This window comes from Oncorhynchus masou, chromosome 25 (assembly GCF_036934945.1).
Source record: "Oncorhynchus masou masou isolate Uvic2021 chromosome 25, UVic_Omas_1.1, whole genome shotgun sequence".
In the NCBI taxonomy this organism is placed as follows: Eukaryota; Metazoa; Chordata; class Actinopteri; order Salmoniformes; family Salmonidae; genus Oncorhynchus; species Oncorhynchus masou.
In genome coordinates, this window is record NC_088236.1 from 27,376,828 (window position 1) to 27,388,321 (window position 11,494).

Genomic DNA, 11,494 nt, shown 5'->3' on the forward strand with positions numbered 1-11,494 from the left:
TGTTACAGCTTGAAATCAAAATGGATTAAATAGATTTTATTTCTCACCCATCTACACACAATACCACATGACAGAGTGAAAACATGTTTTTGTCAAATTTGTGCAAATGTTTTGAAAATGAGATACAGAAATATCTCACAACGCTGAGCCAATACATGTTAGAATCACCTTTGGCAATGATTACAGCTGTGGGTCTTTCGGGTAGGTCTCTAAGAGCTTTGCTCACCTGGATTGTACAACATTTGCCCATTATTCTTTTCAAAATTCCTCAAGCTCTGTCAAATTGGTTGTTGATCATTAATTGACAACCATTTTCAAGTCTTGCTATAGAATTTTAAATAGATTTAAGTCCAAACTGTAACTCGGCCACTCAGGAACATTCACTATCTTCTTGACAAGCAACTCCAGTGTAGATTTGGCTATGTATTGTAGGTTATTGTCCTGCTGAAAGGTGAATTAATCTCCCAGTGTGTCAGGTTGGTGGGTGTAGCTGGTGTAGAAAGTCAGGCGCAGGAGAGCAGAGATGAGTGAAACAACGCACTTTACTCAACAGCACAAAGTAAACAGTTTACAAAGTGCAAAAAGAAAGGTTGCTACAAAACAAGGGTGATATACAGCACCCGGTACAAACCAGCCGGAACATTCTGACCTGAACAAAATAACAATCACACACAAAGACATGGGGGAAACAGAACGTTTAATACATGACCAATAATTGGGAAATGAAAACCAGGTGTGTGGAAAAACGAGACAAAACAAATGGAAAATGAAAAATGAATCGGCGATGGCTAGAAGACCGGTGACGTCGACTGCCGAACACCACCCTAACAAGGAGAGGCATCAACTTCGGCCGAAGTCATGACACAGTGTCTGATAGAAAGCAGTCTGAACCAGGTTTTCCTCTAGGATTTTGCCTGTGCTTTTTTTATCCTGAAAAACTCACCAGTCCTAAACGATTACAAGCATACTCATAACATGGTTGCAGCCACCACTCTGCTTGAAAAAAGGAGAGTGGTACTCAGTAATGTGTTGTATTGGATTTGCCCCAAACATTACACTTTGAATTCAGGACAAAAAGTGAATTACTTCGTCACATTTTTTGCAGTTTTACTTTAGTGCCTTGTTGCAAACGTTATTTATATTCTGTGCAGACTTTCTTCTTTTCACTGTCAATTAGGTTAGTATTGTGATGTTACCACAATGTTGTTGATGTATCCTCAGTTTTCTCATATCATAGCCATTAAACTCTGTAACTGTTTTAAAGCCTCATGGTGAAATCCCTGAGCGATTTCATTCTTCTCCGGCAAATGAGTTAGGAAGGACGCCTGTATCTCTTCAGTGACTGGGTCTATTGATGCAAAAGTGCAAATAATAACTTCACCAGCCACCCGGACAGCTGATGAAACTGAGGAGTATTTCTGTCTATAATAAAGCCCCTTTGTGGAGGAAAAACTCATTCTGATTATCTGGGCCTTGCTCTATTCTGTCCCAGGGAAACCCATGGTTGCTCCCCTACCCAGTCATGTGAAATCCAAATATTAGGGTTTATTTATTTATTTCAATTGACTGAGTTCCTTAAATTAACTGTAGCTAAATACATTATTTTAAATTGTTGCATGTTGCAATTATATTTTCGTTCTGTATAATTACTTCCCCATGCTCAAAGGGCTATTCAATGTCTGCTTTTTAAACATTTTAAACCATCTACCAATAGGTGTCCTTCTTTGCGAAGCATTGTAAAACCTCCCTGGTCTTTATGGCTGAATCTGTGTTTGAAATTCACTGCTTGAGTGAGGGTCCTTGCAGATCATTGTATGTGTGGGGTACAGATTAAAAACCATGTTAAACACTATTATTTCACACAGAGTGAGTCCATGCATCTTAATATGTGACTTGTTAAGCACGTTTACTCCTGAACTTATTTAGACTTGCCGTAACGAAGGGGCTGAATACTTACTGACTCAAAACATTTCAGCTTTCATTTTTAATAAATTTGTTTACATGTTCAAAAACATGATTCCACTTTGACATTATGGAGTATTGTGTGTAGGCCATTGACACAAAATCTCAAGTTAATCCAATTTACATTCAGGCTGTAACATAACAAAATGTGGAAAAAGTACAGGGGTGTGAATATCATTGTAGGCCTATCAGCTAAACCAATATTTTCTCAACCCACTGATAATCCAGTCATTGTTGCATTGAGTAGGTGTTCATTGCAAATTGAAGGGCTTTTTCTTTCCGGAAAATACAGTGGATATTTGCAATTTTTGGGTATTAGCATATAAACATCTATAGGCAATACTGTGTTTAAGATAAACCCCTCAAGTGTCATTCTTAGCTCTCTCTCCCTGTTACAGCTCAATTAGAGGCATTGTGCAGGGCCTCAGAGGAACACCAGCCAGTGGTGTAATGCAGGAACAGGCTTTGTTTGTAATTATGACTGGCACAAGCCAAAACCCTGGGGGAGCAGTTGATTCTGCTCATTTTGATAGGTTAATGAGAGCCCTGTTCTGTAGATCCCTGCTACTGGAGGCTATGGGAGGAAATTCATTAAAAGGCAGAGAGCAAAATATGCATTTGCAGAGAAATATACTTAAAATGTCCTACTACTGATGTCCATTTAAATCACTGCTTAACCTGATTGAGGTGACAGCTAGTTATAGGCTTCAGATAGATCTGCACCAAAAGGATTTCCCCATAATTCAGTCTTTGTATTTCCATTTGATCTGAATGCTTACATTCTAATTTATACAATCACCTTTTAGTCAGTCACTGTAAAGCCATATAAAATGTTAATATTCTGATGTGTAATATGTTTTTATTCACGAGCTGTGCATTTCTCTGTAGTTTCACTTATAAACAGGGGAGGGCAGGATTGCCATATTCCTTACATTTTTCAGACCTGAATTACTGTGAGTTTGATAACAGCAACATCAATGAACAACAAGAGAAACACTACTGCTGCCACAGTGTTACTGCATCATTGCCATTTTGAAATACGTTGCCTCTTGTTTTTCCCCACACTGATAAGATCATTGTGATTATTACACCAACAATTTATCATTGGTTTAGTAATGCATCCCTCCCTATTTAATTCGATTTTAGGTGTACTCTTTTGGACCTCCTGGGGTACTACTCCCTGAGGATTCATCATTCCGTGTTCACAGTTAACATTGCATGATGGGTTAGGGTTAAGGTTTATGTTAAAGGACTATAAGGTTAGGGGAAGGGTTAGCTAGCATGCTAATGAGTTGCAATGTAGCTAAAACGTAGTAAGTAGTTGCTAATTATCTGAAATGCTAAAGTTATCTGTGATGAGATTCGAACACACGACCTTTGGGTTGCTCAACATTCATGTTATAGTTAAGGTTAGGGTTAGGAGTTAGGATAAATGGTTATGGGAAGGGTTAGCTAACATGATAAGTAGTTGCAAAGTAGCTAACTAGTAGTAAGTAGTAGCAAAGTTGCTAAAGTTGTCCGTGATGAGATTCGAACAAGCAACCTTTGGGTTGCTAGGCATTTGTGCTAAATAACCACCCTTCTTTTGTTTTTGCCTTAAGTAACCTTCTGTCTCATGTAACCATACCAAACGTAACATATCATACATATTTGTGTATCCCGGATTTACGTTTACCACACACACGCACACGCACACGCACACACACACACACACACACACACACACACACACACACACACACACACACACACACACACACACACACACACTCTACATGCATGCAAGAGTAAACACACCCGCATAAATTAACACAGCCTTCCCAACAGGCTGAGACCAGCTAAGACTGCAGTTGTCTGTGTCTTCTGCGGGGCCAAGGAGGAAGTGTGATTTATAGCATGAGAGAGCTCTCCTCTGCAACCCCAAGCAGTTCTAGCAGCCAAGTGTATTTACTATAAAGGCTCCATCCTACTCACTCAATTGAATAGGGGTGGAGGTGTACGAGAGAGAGAGAAAAATATAGTTAATTTATGTAATACTTCATATACTGTACATTGCTTTGCCAACATTGGCAACCACCCATTCTTGCCAATAAAGCATTTATTAGAGAGAGAAAGAGAAATATCAATCATTGGGAGAACTTTAATCAAAATGTTACAGATAAAAGCATTATATCTGCTGTAGAGAGATAAAATGCTGTTGAACTTTCAGAACAGAGGCCCAAGACCCCGCCTCCACAGCCAGCAGATGAAGGCTAATAAAGACTCAGTGTGTGTGTGTTTGTTTGTTTTAGTTTGTGTGTGAGAGAGAGAGAATGAGAAAGTTTGTGTGTGCGTGAATGAGAGAGGGTGTATGAAATTTGTGAGCTTGCTCATGTTTGTGAGAAAGAGAATTGTGATAAGTTGCCTAAGAACAAGCATTTAGGTTTAGGGTTGTAGTTCTAGAAATACAAATACTCCTTGCCCTCACATACTGTAGGCTACATATGGTGGGTTTGAAGATAGAACCCTCAGTATATACAATTCTTTCTTCGCCGGCCCACATATATTATTACATGTGTGCATTGGAGGAGAAGGCCTTCCACAATTCTTGAAACAAGTCAAGGTCTTATATTGCTGACCCATGGTAAACAGATTTGAGTGAAAAAAACTACCCCAAAGGCTCATCCTTTCATGTGACAATTCAAAGCTTTTATTCCCTCATCTGAAGAAATGTCAGAGGGAGAAAAGAGGTGCCTCTTCACCCCATTTCCAGTAGACAGTCTACTTAGTATGCCATCTAGGTGCGCAACACCATCCCACGCATCCAAACTGCGTGTTTGAGGCTATTTTTACCTTGGCTGTGTGTTACGGTACTTCTACAGAGTAGCAATAAATCAGAAGGCCTTCTTCCCTCTGTTGTACAGCACATCCTGCTTGATATTGTATAGTGGTGTATCTGATTGTGATCACTTGAACAGAGATATTTCAGAGTCTGAAACCTGTATAGTAGGAAGCCGGTTATTATCAATCTCTCATTGATTCTGTGCTTATGAGATTACTGTAAGATCCACTCATGTTGTTTTTAAACTAGCCTGCCATACTGTGCAGTTTGTGTCTGCAAGGTAGACTAATCTTGTCTGCACCACTCATAAAGGTGTCTGCTTTTGATTGCGACAGATGTACAGTATATCCCATTTTCTTCCTTGTGTTATAGTTCAGACAGTGTGTGTGTGTTAGCCATACTGTTTGTATTGTCTAATAGTGATGAGGCCAAACCATCCATCAGCCATGGTGGTTCCCAAGAACACCTCTGAGATAATGTTTAGCACTACAAGAGCTAGGGTCTATTTTCCTGAATTTCCACCTTACTGACGTGCCCAAAGTAAACTGCCTGTTACTCAGGCCCAGAAGCCAGGATGTGCATATAATTGGTAGCATTGGATAGAAAATACTTTGAAGCTTCTAGACATGTTAAAATAATGTCTGAGACTATAATACAATTGATATGGCCGGCAAAATTCCAAAGAAAAACCAACCAGAATCTTTTTTTTTTTAGCTCCCATGCTCTTATAATGGAAAGCTTTGGGTTCTATGTTATTCCAGTTCCCATCTTGCAATTCATATTGCTTCCACTAGATGTCAACAGTCTTTGTACATTGTTTCAGGCTTGTTTCTTCAAAAACGAGCAATAATTTTGAGTTTTTGTACAAAGATTCCCAGTTCAAAAATCAGTCTGTGTCAGGCATAGGTGTATAGGTGGCAGGGAAGTCAGGCGCAGGAGAGTCAAACGGAGTGTAAAATGGAGTCTTTTAATAAAGTCCACGTCGTATGCTCCATCACACTAAAATGTACATAAACAAACATGGGTACGAGGACCCGCCGCGCACCTATACAATATCAAACTACACTGACAATAAAACAATCTCTGACAAAGACATGAGGGGAAACAGATGGTAAAATACACAACAGGTAATGAATGGGATTGAAAACAAGTGTGTAGGAAGATAAGACAAAACCAATGGAAAATGAAAAATGGATCAATGATGGCTAGAAGACCGGTGACGTCGAACGCCGAGCACCGCCCGAACAAGGAGAGGCAACGACTTCGGCAGAAGTCGTGACAGTACCCCCCCCATGACGCGCGGCTCGGGGACGACCCGGAGGGCGAGGCACAGGGCGATCCAGATGGAGACGGTGGAATTCTGATAACATGGAAGGATCTAACACGTCCTCCACCGGAACCCAGCATCTCTCCTCTGGCCCGTACCCCTCCCAGTCCACAAGGTACTGAAGGCCCCTCGCCCGACGTCTCGAATCAAAAATGGATTGAACAGAGTACGCCGGAACCCCCTCGATGTCTAGAGGAGGCGGAGGAACATCACGCACTTCAGCCTCCTGGAGCGGTCCAGCCACCATCGGCCTGAGGAGAGACACACGAGGGGTTAATACGGTAATGAGTGGGCAGTTGTAACCTATAACATACCTCGTCCACTCTCCTCAGGACTTTAAACGGCCCCACAAACCGCGGACCCAGCTTCCGGCAGAGCAGGCGAAGGGGCAGGTTTCGGGTCGAGAGCCAGACCCTGTCCCCTGGTGCGAACACTGGGGCCTCACTGCGGCGATGGTCTGCGCCAATTTTCTGCCGCCTTATGGCACGCTGAAGGTGGACGTGGGCTGCCTCCCAGGTTTCCTCAGCGTGCCAAAACCAATTGTCCACCGCAGGGGCCTCGGTCTGGCTCTGATGCCAAGGAGCCAGAACCGGCTGATACCCTAATACACATTGAAAGGGAGTAAGATTAGTGGAGGAGTGACGTAGCGAGTTCTGAGCCATCTCTGCCCAGGGCACGAACTTCGCCCACTCCCCCGGCCGATCCTGGCAATAAGACCGCAGAAACCTTCCCACATCCTGGTTAACTCTCTCCACCTGCCCATTACTCTCGGGGTGAAAACCTGAGGTAAGACTGACTGAGATCCCCAGATGCTCCATGAACGCCTTCCAGACCCTTGATGTGAACTGGGGACCCCGATCAGACACTATATCCTCAGGCACCCCATAGTGCCGGAAAACGTGTGTAAACAGGGCCTCTGCAGTTTGTAAGGCCGTAGGAAGACCGGGCAAAGGGATGAGACGACAGGACTTTGAAAACTGATCCACAACAACCAGGATCGTGGTGTAACCCTGTGAAGGAGGAAGATCAGTCAAAGAAATCCACCGACAGGTGCGACCACGGCCATTGAGGAATGGGTAGAGGTTGTAGCTTACCTCTGGGCAAGTGTCTAGGAGCCTTGCACTGGGCGCACACCGAGCAGGAAGAAACATAAATCCTCACGTCCTTAGCTAAAGTGGGCCACCAGTGCCTCCCTTCAAGACAGCGCATCGTCCAACCTATCCCAGGATGACCAGGGGAGGGTGACGTGTGAGCCCAATAGATTAATTGGTCGCGGACAGCAGACGGAACGTACAGACGACCAGCTGGACACTCAGGGGGAGAGGGTTCTGCACATGACGCCCGCTCAATGTCCGCGTCCAGCTCCCACACTACAGGCGCCACCAGACACGAAGCTGGGAGTATGGGAGTGGGATCCATGGATCGCTCCTCTGTGTCATAAATCCGAGACAATGCGTCTGCCTTAACATTCTGGGAGCCTGGTCTGTAAGAAAGAGTAAACACAAAACGAGTGAAAAACATGGCCCACATTGTCTGGCGAGGATTCAATCTCTTCGCCTGCCGGATGTACTCCAGATTGCGGTGGTCAGTCCAGATGAGAAAAGGGTGTTTAGCCCCCTCAAGCCAATGCCTCCACCCCTTCAAAGCATCTACGACAGCTAACAGCTCTCGGTTCCCCACATTATAGTTTCGCTCCGCCGGGCTGAGCTTCTTCGAAAAGAAAGCACAGGGGCGAAGCTTCAGTGGCGTACCCGAACGCTGAGAGAGCACTGCTCCTATCCCAGCTTCGGATGCGTCCACCTCCACTATGAATTTCAAAGAGGGATCCGGATGAGCCAGCACAGGCACCGAGGTAAACAGAGTCTTCAGGTGCTCAAAAGCCCTGTTCGCCTCAGCCGACCACTGCAAGCGCACCGGGCCCCCCTTTAGCAGTGAGGTAATGGGAGCTGCCACCTGACCAAAACCCCAGATAAACCTCTGGTAGTAATTGGAAAACCCCAAAAAACCCTGCAACTCCTTTACCGTGGTTGGAGTCGGCCAATTACGCACGGCTGTAATGCAGTCGCTCTCCATCTCCACTCCTGAAGTGGAAATCCAATGCCCTAGGAAGGAGATGGATTGTTGGAAGAACAAGCATTTCTCAGCCTTGACATATAGATCATGCTCCAACAGGCGACCAAGCACCCTGCGCACCAGGGACACATGCTCGGCGCGTGTAGCAGAGTATATCAGAATATCATCGATATACACCACTACACCCTGCCCGTGCAGGTCCCTGAAGATCTCATCTACAAATTATTGGAAAACTGATGGAGCATTCATCAACCCATATGGCATGACCAGGTACTCAAAATGACCTGAGGTGGTGCTAAATGCCGTCTTCCACTCATCACCCTTCCGAATACGCACCAGATTGTACGCACTCCTGAGATCCAATTTTGTGAAAAAACGTGCCCCGTGCATTAACTCAATAACCGTATTGATCAGAGGTAGTGGGTAACTATATTTCACTTTGATTTTATTAAGACCTCAATAATCAATGCACGGGCATAAACCGCCATCCTTTTTTTTCACAAAAAAGAAACTCGAAGAGATGGGTGAAATGGATGGCTGAATGAACCCCTGATGCAGGGATTCAGAGACATATGTCTCCATAGCCGCCGTCTCCGCTTGCGACAGGGGATACACGTGACTCTTGGGATATGCAGCGTCTACCAGGAGATCTATCGCACAATCCCCCCGTCGATGGGGTGGTAATTGAGTCGCCTTCTTTTTACAGAAGGAGAGTGCCAAATCGGCATATTCGGGGGGAATGCGCACGGTGGAGACCTGTTCTGGACTTTCCACCGTAGTAGCACCAACGGAAACCCCTAAACACCTACCTGAGCATTCTTGCGACCACCCCGTGAGAGCCCTCTGTGGCCAAGAAACAGTGGGGTTATGACAAACTAACCAGGGTAGGCCTAGCACCACAGAATATGCAGGAAAATCAATAAGGAAAAGACTAATCTTCTCCTTGTGACCCTCCTGCGTTATCATACACAAAGGTGAGGTTACCTCCCTGATAAACCCTGACCCTAATGGTCGACTATCTAAGGCATGAATAGGGAAAGGCATATCCACAGGAACAATAGGGATCCCTAAACTATGAGCTAGACTTTTATTAATGAAATTCCCAGCCGCACCTGAATCTACTTGTGCCTTATTCCGGGAATGCAGTGAAAAATCAGGAAAAGAGACAGAGACAAACATTAGTGCAGCAGAGGGCTCTGTATGAGAATGGTGCCTACTCACCTGGGGTGACGCCAGAATGCCCTGCCTGCCCTCTCTATTCCCAGAGGAACCAACCCGGCACCGACCAGCAGTGTGCCCTCTGTGACCATGAATGGTGCTCCAGCGGGAACCCCCTCCGGTCTCCCTGCGCACCATCCCTCCCAATTCCATAGGTTCGGGAGAGAGGGTGAGGGAGGATGGAACAACCAGACCCCGATCTAGACGTCCACGAGTAGCCAGCATGTTGTCCAGCTTGATGGACATGTCCACCAGCTGGTCGAAGGTGAAGGTGGTGTCTCTACAGGCCAGCTCCCGACAGACGTCCTCGCGTAGACTACAACGGTAATGGTCGATAAGGGCCCTGTCGCTCCATCCAGTGCCGGCAGCTAAGGTCCTAAACTCCAAAGCAAAATCCTGTGCACTCCTCGTCTCCTGCCTCAGATGATAGAGGAGCTCACCCGCTGCTTTGCCTTCAGGTGGATGATCGAATACTATCCGGAATTGGCGGGTGAACTCTTCAAAATGGTCCAACGCCGCATCCTCCCTTCTACACACAGTGCTGGCCCATTCCAGGGCTTTCCTGGTGAGGCATGAGACGAGGGCGTAACTCTTCTCACGGTCAGATGGTACAGGGGAGGACGTGGCTAGATATAAGTTCAGCTTAAGGAGGAAACCCTGGCAGCCGGCAGTATCTCCGTTGTATCCCGTGGGTAGGGATAAATGGATCCTCGATTCCGGAGAGGAAAAAACGTTCACGGGAGATTTCGGTTGTGGTGGTGGTGGCACTGGAGAAACTCCCTGTCTCTCCCAGCGATCCATTTTCTGGACAATGCGATCCTCCAGCTCCATGGGCATAGTGTCCTCTCCTGCTGACTTCATATTTTGGTCAGAGATTCTGTCAGACATAGGTGTATAGGTGACAGGGAAGTCAGGCGCAGGAGAGTCAAACGGAGTGTAAAATGGAGTCTTTTAATAAAGTCCACGTAGTATGCTCCATCACACTAAAATGTACATAAACAAACATGGGTACGAGGACCCGATGCGCACCTATACAATATCAAACTACACTGACAATAAAACAATCTCTGACAAAGACATGAGGGTAAACAGAGGGTTAAATACACAACAGGTAATGAATGGGATTGAAAACAGGTGTGTAGGAAGACAAGACAAAACCAATGGAAAATGAAAAATTGATCAATGATGGCTAGAAGACCGGTGACGTCGAACGCCGAGCACCGCCCGAACAAGGAGAGGCAACGACTTCGGCAGAAGTCGTGACAGTCTGTTGGTTTTATTTTGACTTAAGTTACGGCCATATAAAACTGATTTGGTCAGCTCTAACATTTGATCTCTGTACCAACATCACGTTATCTAAAGAACGAGAATGATTGTACTGGTAAGTCAATGATAGGGGAAAGTGGGTAAATTGAGTCATTTTTTACATTCAGCATCACTCAGTCAAGGGAAATACAGTATTTTTTCTAACAAAGATATCTACATATATTTCAGGATGTTGTGTTTCCCTGGAAATAATCAGAATTCACGTAAACATGACAGTTTTGAAAACACAAAACGTAAACATGACAGTTTTGAAAACATAGCTTGTCCAGAAAAAGTGGTCTCTTAGCACAACTTACCCTGGGTGTGGGGTAAAATTGAGCCGCGAGATAGGGGAAGTTAAGCCTGAATGAAATATTTCCATTAGGTTTTTAAAACCATGTCTATCTATATTTCCAGAACACAATTCAACACAATCACAATCATTTTTTGCTCTTTACGTATATTGTAACACAGGTTTAAAGGCTTAACACCCAACAAACACTTTATACTTTTTAAAAACTTTTTTTTCTTTTTTTGAATTTTTACCCCTTTTTCTCCCCAATTCTGTGGTATCCAATTGTTGTAGTAGCTACTATCTTGTCTCATCGCTACAACTCCCGTACGGGCTTGGGAGAGACGAAGGTTGAAGGTCATGCGTCCTCCGATACACAACCCAACCAGCCGCACTGCTTCTTAACACAGCGCACATCCAACCCGGAAGCCTGCCGCACCAATGTGCCAGAGGAAACACCGTGTACCTGGCAACCTTGTTTAGTGCGCGCTGCACC